At 38.9% G+C, this 14,352-nt stretch overlaps 2 protein-coding genes across 5 annotated transcripts in view; both read left to right on the forward strand.

The window, feature by feature from the left end:
- Positions 1 to 14,352, forward strand: part of LOC126612541 (disease resistance protein RPV1-like) — a 51,446-nt gene that overhangs the window by 24,338 nt on the left and 12,756 nt on the right. Inside the window, exon 6 of one of the 4 annotated variants that reach the window (XM_050280982.1) lies at positions 1,257 to 1,390. The exons of 2 other annotated variants lie outside the window; for them this stretch is intronic. The gene's annotated coding sequence lies outside the window, so the exon portion shown is untranslated. The remainder of the gene's footprint in view (positions 1 to 1,256; positions 1,391 to 14,352) is intronic. One more of the 4 variants, XM_050280984.1, reaches the window with a different exon arrangement.
- LOC126612540 (disease resistance protein RPV1-like) overlaps positions 1 to 14,352 on the forward strand; it is a 33,773-nt gene that overhangs the window by 6,918 nt on the left and 12,503 nt on the right. The window lies entirely within an intron of this gene.

Consider the following 14,352-nt stretch of genomic DNA (forward strand, 5'->3'; position numbering starts at 1 on the left):
GATCATATACACAAACTAATTACGTTTATTATCTTATTATAGGGAGTTCATTTGGAGTTGCAAGGAAGTGATTTCAGAGGTGAGGCATTTATGTCCAATATTCTTCTGAACTATCGTCCTAATATTTAGAACTCACCTTGATATGTAAATGTATGACTGGAACGAATTTATGACTCCAAACTGTATTAGCTGCTTGTAACTTTGATTTGGAATTCATATATATTCTTAGTTGATGGGAGGGTTCAGCTCATGACTCCAAACTGTTACATGATGTTGTATCAAGGAAGAACAGACTTAAAGTTCCAGAAGGTTCGTATTCATTCATTTATTTACACTAGGACGTACCATAAATAATAACTTTATGTGTTTTATTTTTAGGTAAATTTTTTCTAGTGGATTGTGGATTTGCAAATCGTCGTCAAATTTTAGCTCCGTTTTGAGGTGTTCGATATCATCTCCAAGATTTTGCTGGTAACGATCGTGACCCCGTAAATGCAAATGAGTTGTTCAATCTTCGACATGCTTCCTTGAGAAACGTAGAGGAGAGGATATTTGGTGTTTTTAAATCTCGATTCATAGTTTTTAAGTCTGCACCTCCATTTCCAATGAAAACACAAGCAGAGTTAGTGTTAGCTTGTGCAGGATTGCACAACTTTCTTCGCAAAGAGTGTCGTTCTGATGAATTTCCAATCAAACAAGAAGATGATGAATTTGAAAATGATGATGAACTAGGTAATCAAACTCAAGAGCAACGGCGACAGATTGCTAATGCATGGAGAGCTAGCATAGCTACAAATATGTGGACAGATGCTATGAGTGAGAGCATTCAAAGATGACAAATATAATTAATTGTTTTTACGGATTGGAGTATGCAATTTGTGTTTGAAAAACTTTGATAGTTAGTATTTTGTAAGCCTTAACTTTCAAGATTTTGGATGCCAATGTTTAATTCACTTTGATAGCTACTTGAAAACATTGCATGTGAACTTGGTATTGGGATTTGGTATTAGTAGGATGAAACTGATTTTGGCTTGTAAAGGGAAGGAAAATGTTGATCAAATTCTCTAAAATTCTCTAACCCCATGTAAAGAATTCTCTCATAATTCATGTGAATTCTCTGGAAGTTATAATTAATTCACTCAAAATCTCTGGGAATTCATTTTTTTTTCCTCTCAAACTCTCTCAGATTCCATAGATTTAAATTCCCTGAGACTCTCAAAATCCTAATTGAATACACTCTCCTCTCAAGATCGTAGGTTTAAACGCATGTATATTATATGCACAGCAGTCGGATCGGAGCCTTGAGGTTGCACGTGACCATGATGACCATTCGCTAGAACTTAGGAATGAGACAAAGGGCCTTAAGTGGAACTGCCACTTGTGGGATGAGGTTGATGGAAAGTGATGAACGAAGATATGTTATGGCTTAGCCGTTGGATCATGGGGGAACTCATAAAGGAGATTGGAGTCCAGTTTGTGTACGAGCAGCAAAATAAGGATAAGGAGGATGTCCCATCAAGTGGTGAAGATACAACGATCCAACGTGAAAGATCTAATTGGGAGTGGAGCCAAAGTTTCCTTGAAACCACAAGATCCCGTGTTCCGGGGGGTGTAGAGACGGGGGCTCAATGCATCCATAGCTGCGATAAGAAAGTAATTTCAACTGTCACGTGCGCGGCTGAATACTATTTCTGTAACATTGACAGTGACAGGATCCATCTTCCGAGAGGCTCTGAGGCAGTGGGTCGTAGGTTTTCGGACTTTAGCCAAAATTGTCGCCTTTTTAGCCAAAATAACCCAGTTTAATTGATGTTGGTGATGCCCAAATCACTAGATTCAAATGTGTATTGGTTGTTACGCTTTCGTTTCTATCTATTTTCTGTTTCCTCCTAAAAAATTGTTTTCAAGAATTTAATAAAATTTCATATTAAACAAGTTCTTGCCTGGATAAGAGTATGAACTAGCAAAAATGTCCGCGCTCCGCTGCAGGGACTTTTAGAAGTATGATCTTGTACAATCTGATTTCTTTTGCTATTCCTAGTTCTTTTTGGCATCATGTGCAAAACCAAATTGATGGCTAGGAAGAAAAAATGAAAACACCTGCATAAATTAAATTTTCCATCACCCCTACATTATAATTAAATAAAGCAAATACACAATAATCATCTCACAATTACAGAAGCAAGGACTATTAAATGCCACAATTATTTAACAACTACTATGCATAATTCTTAAAAAATGAGTATAAAATTAACCTCCTTTGAAAAACGAAGGAAGAAAGATGAAAGCTTATAACTATGTTGGACTCAATTATTTGACATTAATTACACAAACCCAATTCCATATATATAGCCAGACAGAAGCTTTATCCTAGAGAGAAACCATGCCCAAATGATTATATAATCTCTAGACTGTGAATTCAGAGACTAAATTTCATAACTTTGCCAAGCATTACAGGAACCATGGAAAGAATAAAAATGACCACAAAGATTGCAAAACAATTAACCACAGGTGGTGTTTATATGCCCACTGAGAGAAAAAAGCTTCTGCAAGTCAAAAAACGTATTTATATAAAACAGGCCTGTACCATTTGAAAGAGCCTCTTGTATCCATTCCAATTATACTCATGTCTACCATATCCCTCTACAATTCCACACCACCAATCAACCATAACTGATTTCAATACCCTTAGCTGCTTTAGTGGACCATCTAGTGACACCTAACTGCCACCAAAATAAAAGACATGATCAAGACCATACAGATTACAGACTAAGATTAAAAACAATTGTTATCTATTAAGCAAAACTCGAACTCCTTGACATGGCAACCTCTTAATCCAGGATGTAGAGTAGAAAAACAAAATTATTGAAAAACCGAAAAATAACAATTTAACTTGCATAGTAAACGAATATTAGTAAAGTTACAGAACTCAATGGACTACATATACCAGTAAAAAAGCAAAACATCAGTGTTTGGGAAGTTACCTTATTTGAAATGTCAGGAGCATTTGGTGTACATACAGGGTAGACAGTCCTTGCAAAATTCAGGGCTTCAAAATAAAATAAAAAATAAATTCAAAACTATTAATCCTAACACCTGTTCAGTAAAGGATAAAACAATCTTTCCATCAAACAAATTTGAGAAACAAAAAAAGGGAACTAAATTTAAGTTCAATAGAGGTGACAATTGCTTACCTAGAAATCCAAACGAAATCCCCCAAAATTCACGCCCCCAAAACCCTACAAAACACTAGAGTTGAAAACCAGCGCTACACTGGGATCATCCACACAGCGACGAACTCCGATCATTGTCACCGATCTCCATCTCCTTCCAAAGCCAAAACCCTTTTAAGAAAAAGAGGGTAATGAATATGATAAAGCCAGTAATGAATTTTTTTTTTGAAAAGAAACGAAAGAATTTTATAAAACGAAAGAATTACAAAAGAGAAACAATAAACCACGTGGAAAAGAAATCCACCTGGAGCTAGAAGAAAACTAGCAAGGGCCCCTAACTAAAACTAAATGAACAGAGGAAAAGCTAGACCAAATCAAATAACGGCAGCTAACAAATCCCTAAAAATAGAAGAGAAATTGTAATCTCTAAACTCCACTGAAACCGAAGCCCAAAGGGCTGCCTAGTGTTTTACTCTATCCCAAAGCTCCTCAACCCCCACTCCCTTGTAATCCTCAAAGACTCTTTTATTACGCTCCAACCAAATGTTCCAGAAGAGGGCCAACAACAGAGATCCCCACAAAGTTTTGGCTTTCCTCCCTTTCCCTAGGCATTCGAACTTAGTGCTTAGGAGCTCAAAACAGCCCTTTGGAGTGACCCAACTTGCTCCAGCTTCCTTGAGCAAATTCCACCAAATTTGAATGCTATACGGAAAGTGGAGGAAAACATGGTTGACGCTTTCCTCCCCGGATTTGCACAAAGCGCACCATTGGGGGGAGAAACATGCAAAAGGCATTCGTCTTTGGACTTGTTCACAAGTATTAACCTTCCCGAGCGCCACTAGCCACACAAGGATTTTGACTTTTGGAGGCACTTTTGCTTTCCAAATCTGAACGAAAGGGGGAAATTGTTGCACAACTTCATTGTTGCAAAGGAAAGAGTTATAGGATTTGCAAGTGAACTGGCCAGAACCTTCTAAATTCCATCTTCTCCTGTCTTCTCTAGAATGACACAGCCGTACGGACTCCACCTTCTGCACTAAACCAGCCACATCTTCAATCTCCGACTCTCTTAGGTTTCTCCTAAAATCGAAATTCCAACTGACCGGCTGTAAAGAAGAAACCACCAAATTGGAAATACTTTGGTTTTTTGTCCTTGCTAAAGAAAATAATCTAGGGAATTGCTCCTTCAACGGTCCGCCCTCCAACCAACCGTCCTCCCAGAATCTCAGCCTCTCTCCGTTACCAACCTCGAAGATGCATGAGTGAAGAAATGAAGGGTAACCAGCTGAGATGTCTGTCCAGGGACGCCTGCTCGAGCCTCGACTCGGACAATTAGCATCCCAACCATTTGCCACCAGACCGTACTTGCTCTTTATCACCCTATGCCAAAGAGAGTTTGATTCGCGCGGGAATCTCCACAGCCACTTGGCTAATAAGGCGGCATTCCGATTTCTCAAATTTCCCAGACCAAGGCCACCTTCCTCCTTGCTTTTACACACTTTCTCCCACTTGACCAAGTGAAACTTCTTTCCTTCCTCAACCCCTTCCCAAAGGAACCCTTTCATTAGCTTTTCCAATCTCCCAATGACCCCTCGTGGGGCTTTGAACAGGGACATGTAGTATATGGGCAAGGATCCTAGGACAGCTTGGATCAATGTTAATCTTCCGCCTCTAGATAAAAAAGCTTTCTTCCAACCCTGAAGTCTCAATTCCACTTCTCTACCACCGGGTCCCAGAACTTAATAGATTTTGGCTTGCCTCCGAGGGGAAGACCCAGGTATTTCATTGGCCAACTGCCCACCTCACAGCCCCAAGAACTTGCTAGCCTTGTAATTTTCTCGCCATTAGAATTAATTCCCACCAAGGAACACTTTGCTTTGTTAATCTTCAAACCTGAAACCTTGCCAAAAATTTGCAGCAAATGTAATAAATTGTTCCAAGCCTCCTCATGCCCTTCCAAGAAAAAAATTGTGTCATCCGCAAATTGAAGATGAGAGATCTCCACGTTATCTTGCCCAACACGCAGCCCTTTGATCAAATGATTATCTTGAGCCTTCTCAATTAATCTGCTCAGCACGTCTACAACTAGGGTGAACAAGAACGGAGACAGAGGGTCACCTTGTCTCAGTCCTCTTGAAGCTTTGAATTTTCCCCTAGGTCTCCCATTGATCAGAACTGAGAAATTAGCCGTGCATATGCAACCAAGCACCCATTTTCTCCATCTAAACCCGAATCCCTTTCTCAGTAATACTTCTTCCAAGAATCTCCAATCGACGTGGTCATAAGCTTTTTCGAAATCAATCTTAAGAACCAAACCCTCCTCCTTCTGCCTCACCTCTTCGACCACCTCGTTTGCTACGAGGACAGCGTCCAGAATTTGTCTGTCTTTAACAAAAGCTCCTTGAGATGGGGAAATTGTACTGCCCATGACATTCTTTAGTCTTGTAGCAAGGACTTTCGCCACTACCTTGTAAAGACTGGTAACTAAGCTTATAGGCCTATAGTCCCTCAAGTGCACAGAATCTGCCTTTTTCGGGATTAGGCATATATAAGTTTCATTTGTTACTGTGTTTATAATCCCATTTTCGAAGAATTCTTCCAACACCTTCATGATATCCGCCTTCAAAATATCCCAACAACTTTGGAACATTTGCAAAGAGAAGCCATCTGGGCCAGGGGACTTATCATTCCCACCATCGAAAATGGCTTTTTTAACTTCGGCTTCCTCGAACGGCCGTTCAAGCCAAGCTGCCTCGGTGGCATTAATTGGACCCCAATTAATACCATCCAGCCCCCAACACTCCTCTTCGTTGCTACTGTACAGAGACTTGAAAAAATGAATGATTTCATTTTCAATCTCCTCTACCCCTTCTACCATTCTACCATCTTCCACTTCCAATCTCTCTATAAAATTTCTCTTCCTTCTCCCACTTGCTACCTTATGGAAAAATCTAGTGTTGCCATCCCCGTCTTTGGCCCAATCCACTTTGCTTCTCTGCCTCCACTTTACTTCTTCCTTCCAAGCCAGATCTTCCACTAGGAATCGGGTCTCTTCCCTCTTTCTTTTTGAATCCGAGTCTAGACCTTCCCTTCCTTCTTTAAAGTCAATTTCCTCTAATTTGGCCTGGGCTTCCTTAAGATTTCTCTCAATGTCTCTGAAGACCTCCTTGCTCCAAGATTGCAACTTCTTTTTAATAATTTTTAACTTACTGGAAAATTTGTATCCCTCCCAACCTTCGACTATCGCAGAAAACCACCACTCTTTGAGATTGTTTCTAAAGTCCGGATGATGTAGCCAAGAATTCTCGAACCTAAAAGGGCCTGGCCCCCACGTCACCTTGTTGGTATCTAATTCGATTGGGCAATGATCAGAGGTTACCCTTGCCAGAGCCTTTTGCCTTGCATGTGGAAACGACTCCTCCCAACCACCAGAGAATAAGAATCTGTCTAATCTTCGGCAAACTGTTTCTTCTCGAAAATTAGACCAAGTGAACTGAGCGTTGAGCAGATCTGGGTCAATGAGTTCGGAGTCCTGGATAAACTGGTTAAAAATCCTCATACTTGCAGTGGACCTTCCCCCATTAGACTTCTCGTTTTCGAACCTCACCACATTAAAATCTCCCCCCACACACCATCTTGGACTGCAAAGACCATAAAGGCCAGCTAGTTCTTCCCAGAAATCTTGTCTCTCCCTATATTTGCAAGGGCCATAGACCCCTGAGAGCCACCATTCCAAACCATTCAACTCTCTAATTTTGATGGAAACTGAGAACACTCCTACTAGAGACTCGACAACTGAGATATGTTTAGTGTTCCACATTACAACAATGCCCCCAGAACTTCCTTGAGCAGGGGCGAAAACCCATTCTTTAAATCTGCTTCCCCACACACTTGCCACTAGCTTTCTATCAATTGTGGCCGTTTTTGTTTCTTGTAAAATGATGATATCAGCCCGTGCTCGGCGGAAGTAGTCCTTCAAAAGCACCATTTTCCTTCTGCTACCCAAACCTCTAATATTCCAGCTAATTATCTTCATTTAAATTTATCAAACCCCTTTTGCTCTTCCTTTTCTCTCCTCTTCCCACCCGCACCCCTGAGCTTTTACCAAGGAATAAGGATTTTTTTAGTGGCATCAGCGAAATCTTCATGTTTGACAAAAATTCGCTAGATCGTCCAGTAGCCTCCCATTTGTCAGAGACTCGGCCGAACCTTTTCCTTCTGCTATATTTAAGCACGTTGTTGTTGTCGTCATTTTCCTTGGTTTGATTTTGTTCGACTACCTCAAGATCTTGTCTGTAATCCCGTAGGGTACCCTCCTCTTCAGTTGCCGAAATCATTTCCTTGTCTCCATCGGAGAATAGATTCTGCAGTATACCTTCAACACTGTCAATTGGATCGAAATTAGCCTTCTCATCTTGGGGCGAATCCCCGAGCTCAACTTCTGATTCAGAACCCTGAGACCAATCATCTTCCTCAGCAAGGTAATCGAAATCCAGAGTTGGAAAAAAGTTTCTTGAGGAAATATTGCCGCTGACCGGTTCCATCCTCTGTGCGGCAGATGTTACACAAAGAGGATTGTGACCCATTAACTCCTCCATCTCTTCGTCCTGATCCGAATCGTCATCTAGGGATAGAAGATTAGAAGCACCGATTTTCTTTGGCGTTTCTTCCTCGTTGAGGTTCAGCCTCGATCCGAACTCTTTTGGAAGAACAAGTTTAAACCTTTTCTCTGCATTGGCTAAGTCTCCGAATTTCGCAATAAATTTCAGATTGCTGCAAATTATAGTGGCTTCGATTCCCTTCTCGTGGGCACGAAAGGTGCTTCTTTCTGATGCCATCTGGACTGTGTGAAACAGATCTACAGACTGAAAATTTTGCATCACCATTACTTCTTTTCCGTGATGGAATAACCCAATTTCTATCGCCAATCACCCTTGCTGAGTGATGATTCACACACTTCCTCATACTTGTTTATGGGTACCTATCCAACAAAATTTTGACTTAGTACCCAAAAACTGTATCAGCTCACGAACAGATCAAATTCAAAGCAGAACCCACATATTCTGAAGATTCTAGAGTTAAAAGAGGAGCAAGGAGGTTCGGTTACGGAATCCAAAACGCCATTTTAATGAGCAAATGAATACCTAAACTGGGGTTAACAATTTTCAGCAATAAAAAACATGTCTTTCGATCGAAGTTGCATATATTACAGAACTTTGGGATTAAGGAGGAACAAAAAGCCCAATTCCAATCAAGAAAAATAAAAAAAATTGTATGTAAATTTAAGCTTAACCTGTAGATTGGCAGCAGCAAAAGCATACTGGATCCAACGGGAGCCACGTGAGAGAACTGGATGCCCAGCCTTTGACACGTTATCAAGTGAGTTTAGGGATCTGGGTTTTGTGCTTGCCGTTGAATTTTGGAACGATCCGGAGAAATTTGGGTTTTATGGTTCTAAGGGTTTGAGTGAACCGAAATTGATTTGGATGAGCAACTTTTGGTTTCGATTCGCGGTGGAGCAAGGATGAAGAGGTGGAGGAGGAAGGAATGAAGGGGTGAGAAAATTTGGATAGGCAGTATTCGGTTTCGATTCGAAGTAGAGCAAGAATGAAGCTCTTGGAATTCTTTGAACCACTCTATGAATAGTATGACCTGTGAGTGATTGATTGTGTAACAAAAATTAGTAAAAGAGAGTAAGAGTTATATATGAAACTATATCATTGGAACCACTTTGTGAGAAGTTGTAGTACTATGGTATACTCACTTTGTCCTTCGGATGATTGAACTTGCACATCGTACAAATTTGCATCTTTGAGTCTTCATAAAGTACTGCAGCATGCAAATGGAAAATGATCAATTAACAGTTCAAGTGCTTAAATGCATTATTTCTGCAAAAAGAATAAACAATTGAAGTGCTACTTACAGGACAATCTGGTGCTCCAGGTCTCTCGGAAAGGACTTCAGTTGAGCAACGCCAAAGCACAAATTCAATGGAAAGAACCAATGCAATTTACTTGTGATGTTAAGTTGAACATCCGATGCCTTGGAGAAATTATTGAGCATCAAATGATAAAGCAATCAGATTATAGTAAATTACTAAATGATATTTACAAAAATAAAAAACATCAAGTTAAGAGAACAATGAAAAACTTAAGAATTAGCCTTAGCAAAGTTAAGAGAACTTAATGGTAAAAACAAAAAGCTAGCACTTACTCAGTCGCATTACCTAGACGCTCTGCTAAAGGTACGGTGCCCACTAAGCTGAAGAAGAAGACCCATCCCTAACATATACAAAGTAATTGTCAATGGATTAGGGGTGAAGTCAATCTAAATTATTGAAAGGATGTGCAAAAAAGAAACCATGTTGGACACATTCTTACACAGAACAAGAAAAAAACTTAAAAACATACACTTAAAAAGTAAAAACATAAACAGGTATGAATATTAAGTGAACCAAAAGCAGAACAAACCCCTAAAAGTGCTTAAGTTCAGGTGGGTTTTCTAGTATTTTATCAATAATATCAGATCAACAAAACCCTTAATGCAAATCCAATCCGATATTGAAAACAGATGAATATAAGAGAGGGAAAAAAACACTTTTATTGGGCCTCATATTTACTGCGGCACAGAATCCACTATTCTCCATAGCAAAAGGAAAATACCGTATTCTCAGCTTCAATTTCTTGGAAATTAAATAAGGCATTCACCAGCATTCCCGCATAGAAATCACATAAAGTGTATGACCGATTCACGAAATTTCAATTCAATCTAACTATCAATCTATATGTGTGAAATGACTGATTCGTATACATACATTATTCATTTAACCAAATCTAAATGGCTGTATTGTATATATGGCAGTTAACACACGTATACGAAAGTGAATGCACAAACATACATAACTGAACACATTTGAACATTTGAGTAGGAGGGAATGTATAAAATTTGATGCATATAAACATATGTACCAAGTAACAAACCAATCCATAGTTTCCCTCTTCAAATAACAAAATCCACAGAAACCCAGCATTGAAAATTCAAGGACACTCAAAAGAACTGTAAACGAAACCGAAATGCCCAAATCTCACTGAAGAAAAAGGAAAGATTCCAAGATTACACAAAACCCAAAATAACACAAACAAATCTCAAAGCATTTCTCAAAAGGACATATTACAATCAAAGAAAGTGAAAACTCTAATAAATTAGCTTAGAGAATAAATTACCTAGCAGAGAAGCCCATTTTTTGGGAGCAGTTTAGCCACATGCATGTACCAACATTGAAAACAAACAAAAAGTTCATAAAAAATGAAGAAGAATCGAAAGAAAACGAAGCAGAAAGGAGCATACCTGTACTCGTAGATATCATCAAAGTACTTCTCGAAGTACCGGATCTGACCCTGCTATTTAATCCCAAACCACGATTTCAAGCAAAATCTCGAACAGGGGTTTTCAAATTTCTCAGCTTAATCTGCGAAATAAAGACTGTTTTCAAGAAATTAAACATATTATATGTGCACTGCACACACTTGCGAACCGGCTTACTTAACTAATATTTTTCTAGGTCAAATTTTAATTATTTGATTCCTTGTATCGATAATATTAGATGTAAATACATGCATGTTTATGGAATTCAAAGAGAAAAACCATATACCTCAGTTTTTTCAGATGATCAGTCACCCTCCCCCCTAGTCCCTTGAACGTTAAAATTCTCATGAGCTTGCTTGTTCCATGTCGTGCCTTACTCCCATTCGGATCCTTCTCTTTCTCCTAGTTGGAGAGACTGATTCAAGCAAAATCAAACATTCAGACAACACATCTCTCACTTGATTGATTGGTACCAAACGAAGGCCATTGATACTTATTTGTAATTTAATTAATAAAAAAAATTAAACGCTTCATAAAATTATACAAAAAATTCCAGAAATTTAACGAAAATAGAGAAAGAGGTTGTACAAAACCTACACAAAAATTACTAAATTCCAGATAAAATCATACAAAAAAAATCCAGAAATTTAACGAAGATAGAGAAAGAGGAAAAACCAAATATTTCAGCCCAGATCCTTGAAGTTCTCGAGGACTTTGGACTTTGCCGGGTTGGAGAGATAGTTTCTCGGATCAGAAAGTAGGTGGCGTGGCCGGCCTTGGCGCTGGCCTCGACGATAAACTTTCCGGTGCTGCCGATGAAGAGGATTTTGGGCTTGGTTACCATCAGGAATGGGATTGGGGGGAATCAGAATGGGATGTGTTGGAGAGAGAGAGAGAGAGAGAGAGAGAGTGATTCGATTCAAAGTGGTGCATGAAAGAAGAGGTGGAGAGTCGGTGAGGAGGAGATTGAGCTCCTTCTGCAGTCGGCAATCCCAGAGGAAATCGAAATGAAAGCACGCGGGAATGGAGAGTTCGAGAGACATCCACCATCAATAAGTGGATAAAACACAGGCACATATGAAATAACAAAAAATAAGAGAGGGCAAAAACGGAATAACACTGTAGAAGTAACAGCGTTTTGAGTCTGCTAGGACACCATGGGAATTAACCTGAAAGTTACTTTTTTAGTATATACTAGCAAAGGCGCCCAAGCGTTGCTGCGGGGTTGAAAATTGTATAACACATGTAGAAGTTCTAAAATATATATACATATATATATACAGTAAATAATACAGTTTACATACATTTGCAAATTTATTTACTACTCTATCAACAATAAGGAACAAAATAAGTGTCCTAGGACGGAATGAAGCCTATGGTCATAAATTGTCAAATTTCATACATGTCAAACTTCATTTAAGAAACTGAAAAACTATAAAGAATAAAGTGATAAACATATAAAGCCAATTCACAATAGGAAACCGTTGCTTCACTAAATAAGCAGTACCAACAAAATAATGCTTTTTTTGCTGCAAAAGATTAGAAAAAGGGAAACAAAATATTTATTTCTATTTTATATTATGCGGAAAAAAACTTGGAAGAAGAAGCAATAGTGAAAAGATCATATTTATTTCAATTTTTTAGGCAGAGAAAAATAAAACAAAATACCCATTTCAATAAACAACCTAAAACCCATTTCACGTTTGTGGGTTTTCGATATTGCACAATTATATATGGGAAACAAATGGCTGTTAAAAGATTCCTAAAAAAATTTCTACTCGTTTTCGTACAGTTTTTCTAGAGCCAAATAGAAACCAACAATGAAGACACATTATGAGAAAGTATTGATGAAAACACAGTGTACACATACCTCCTTAAACCTTTCCTCCTTTTGCTTAGCCTGCAATTGGAATAGATTATGACTTAGGCATAAACTCAGAAATCGGTAAAGAATGAAACCCAAAAGTAAATTGCAGTTTCTTATTATCATTTCTCTTAGAAAAGACTAACAAAATTGTTTCTTAAAAATTTAAAATAACAATATGTATATAAGCAGGATTGTGCTTAATTTTCTCTAATTAAAGGAATGGTTTGCGCAATTTAGAACCTAATATAACAAAAGCATACAACAACAACAACAAAGCCTTTTCCCACTAATTGGGGTCGGCTATATGAATCCTAGAACGCCATTGCGCTCGGTTTTGTGTCATGTCCTCCGTTAGATCCAAGTACTCAAGCCTTTTCTTAGGGTCTCTTCCAAAGTTTTCATAGGTCTTCCTCTACCCCTTCGGCCCTGAACCTCTGCCCCGTAGTCACATTTTCGAACCGGAGCGTCAGTAGGCCTTCTTTGCACATGTCCAAACCACTGGAACCGATTTTCTCTCATATTTCCTTCAATTTTCGCTACTCCTACTTTACCTCGGATATCCTCATTCCCAATCTTATCATTTCTCGTGTGCCCATACATCCCACGAAGCATCCTCATCTCCGCTACACCCATTTTGTGTACGTGTTGATGCTTCACCGCCCAACATTCTGTGCCATACAACATCGCTGGCCTTATTGTCGTCCTATAAAATTTTCCCTTGAGCTTCAGTGGCCTACGACGGTCACACAACACGCCGGATGCACTCTTACACTTCATCCATCCAGCTTGTATTCTATGGTTGAGATCTCCATCTAATTCTCCGTTCTCTTGCAAGATAGATCCTAGGTAGCGAAAACGGTCACTTTTTGTGATTTTCGCTAGATTGCTCCGGTCATTAGTGTGAATAAGTATATAAATGGATAGAGATAGGAAAGCAAACACAAGATGTACGTGGTTCACCCAGATTGGCTACGTCCACGTAATAGAGGAGTTCTCATTAATTGTGAAGGGTTTACACAAGTACATAGGTTCAAGCTCTCCTTTAGTGAGTACAAGTGAAAGATTTAGTACAAATGACATTAGGAAATATTGTGGGAGAAAGATCTCGTAACCACGAAACTTCTAAGTACCGGAGTGTGGTATCGTCTTGACTTGCCTTATCTGTCTCATAGGTAGATGTGGCATCTTCTCTGGAAGTACTCTTCCTCCATCCAGGGGTGGTATCTGTAACTGGTGAAGATGCACAAGGTAATGTATCAATTTCACTTGAAGCTTACTTGTAGTTTCAGGCTTGGTCAAGCGCGATACAAACCATGTAGTAGGAGTCCCCCAAGTCGCCGGGCTAGGGGATCTGCTGAAAGAGGTGACAGACAAGGTAAGCAATCAGAGCCTGCAGTGCCTTTTGGAAGCTTAGTCCTATTTCGAAAATCTACAAAGAGAACAATTGTGAACCCAAATTAAAGCTTCTTCTCTCACTCAAAAGAAAAATAGAAACTCTATACAACAACAACAACAACAACAACAAAGCCTTTTCCCACTAAGTGGGGTCGGCTATATGAATCCTAGAACGCCATTGCGCTCGGTTTTGTGTGAGATTGTGCATAATCAAAAGGCTTGAAAACAATTGAGATTGTGCATATAGAAACTCTATATGGAAAAAAAATTGAAGTTGTGCATAATCAAAAGTGGATCAAAACTCTAAATAGATTATCTTAACGCGTAGGAGATCATTGTTAGAATTTGAAAACAATTGAAACTTCATTTTAAACACAAACTTAATCAATTGATTTATATTTAAATGGAAAGAAAGTAGCGGTCAATTTTACCTATCTTTTGTTTAGTGTAGCTCCATTTCTATCTTTGATTAAAAGCTTGAATTTTGACTTTTCTGGACATTCTAGTGAACTTTGCCAATAAAAGTTCAAATTCTGAAACAAAAAAGTGAGT

Source organism: Malus sylvestris, chromosome 17, assembly GCF_916048215.2.
Source record: "Malus sylvestris chromosome 17, drMalSylv7.2, whole genome shotgun sequence".
NCBI lineage: Eukaryota > Viridiplantae > Streptophyta > Magnoliopsida > Rosales > Rosaceae > Malus > Malus sylvestris.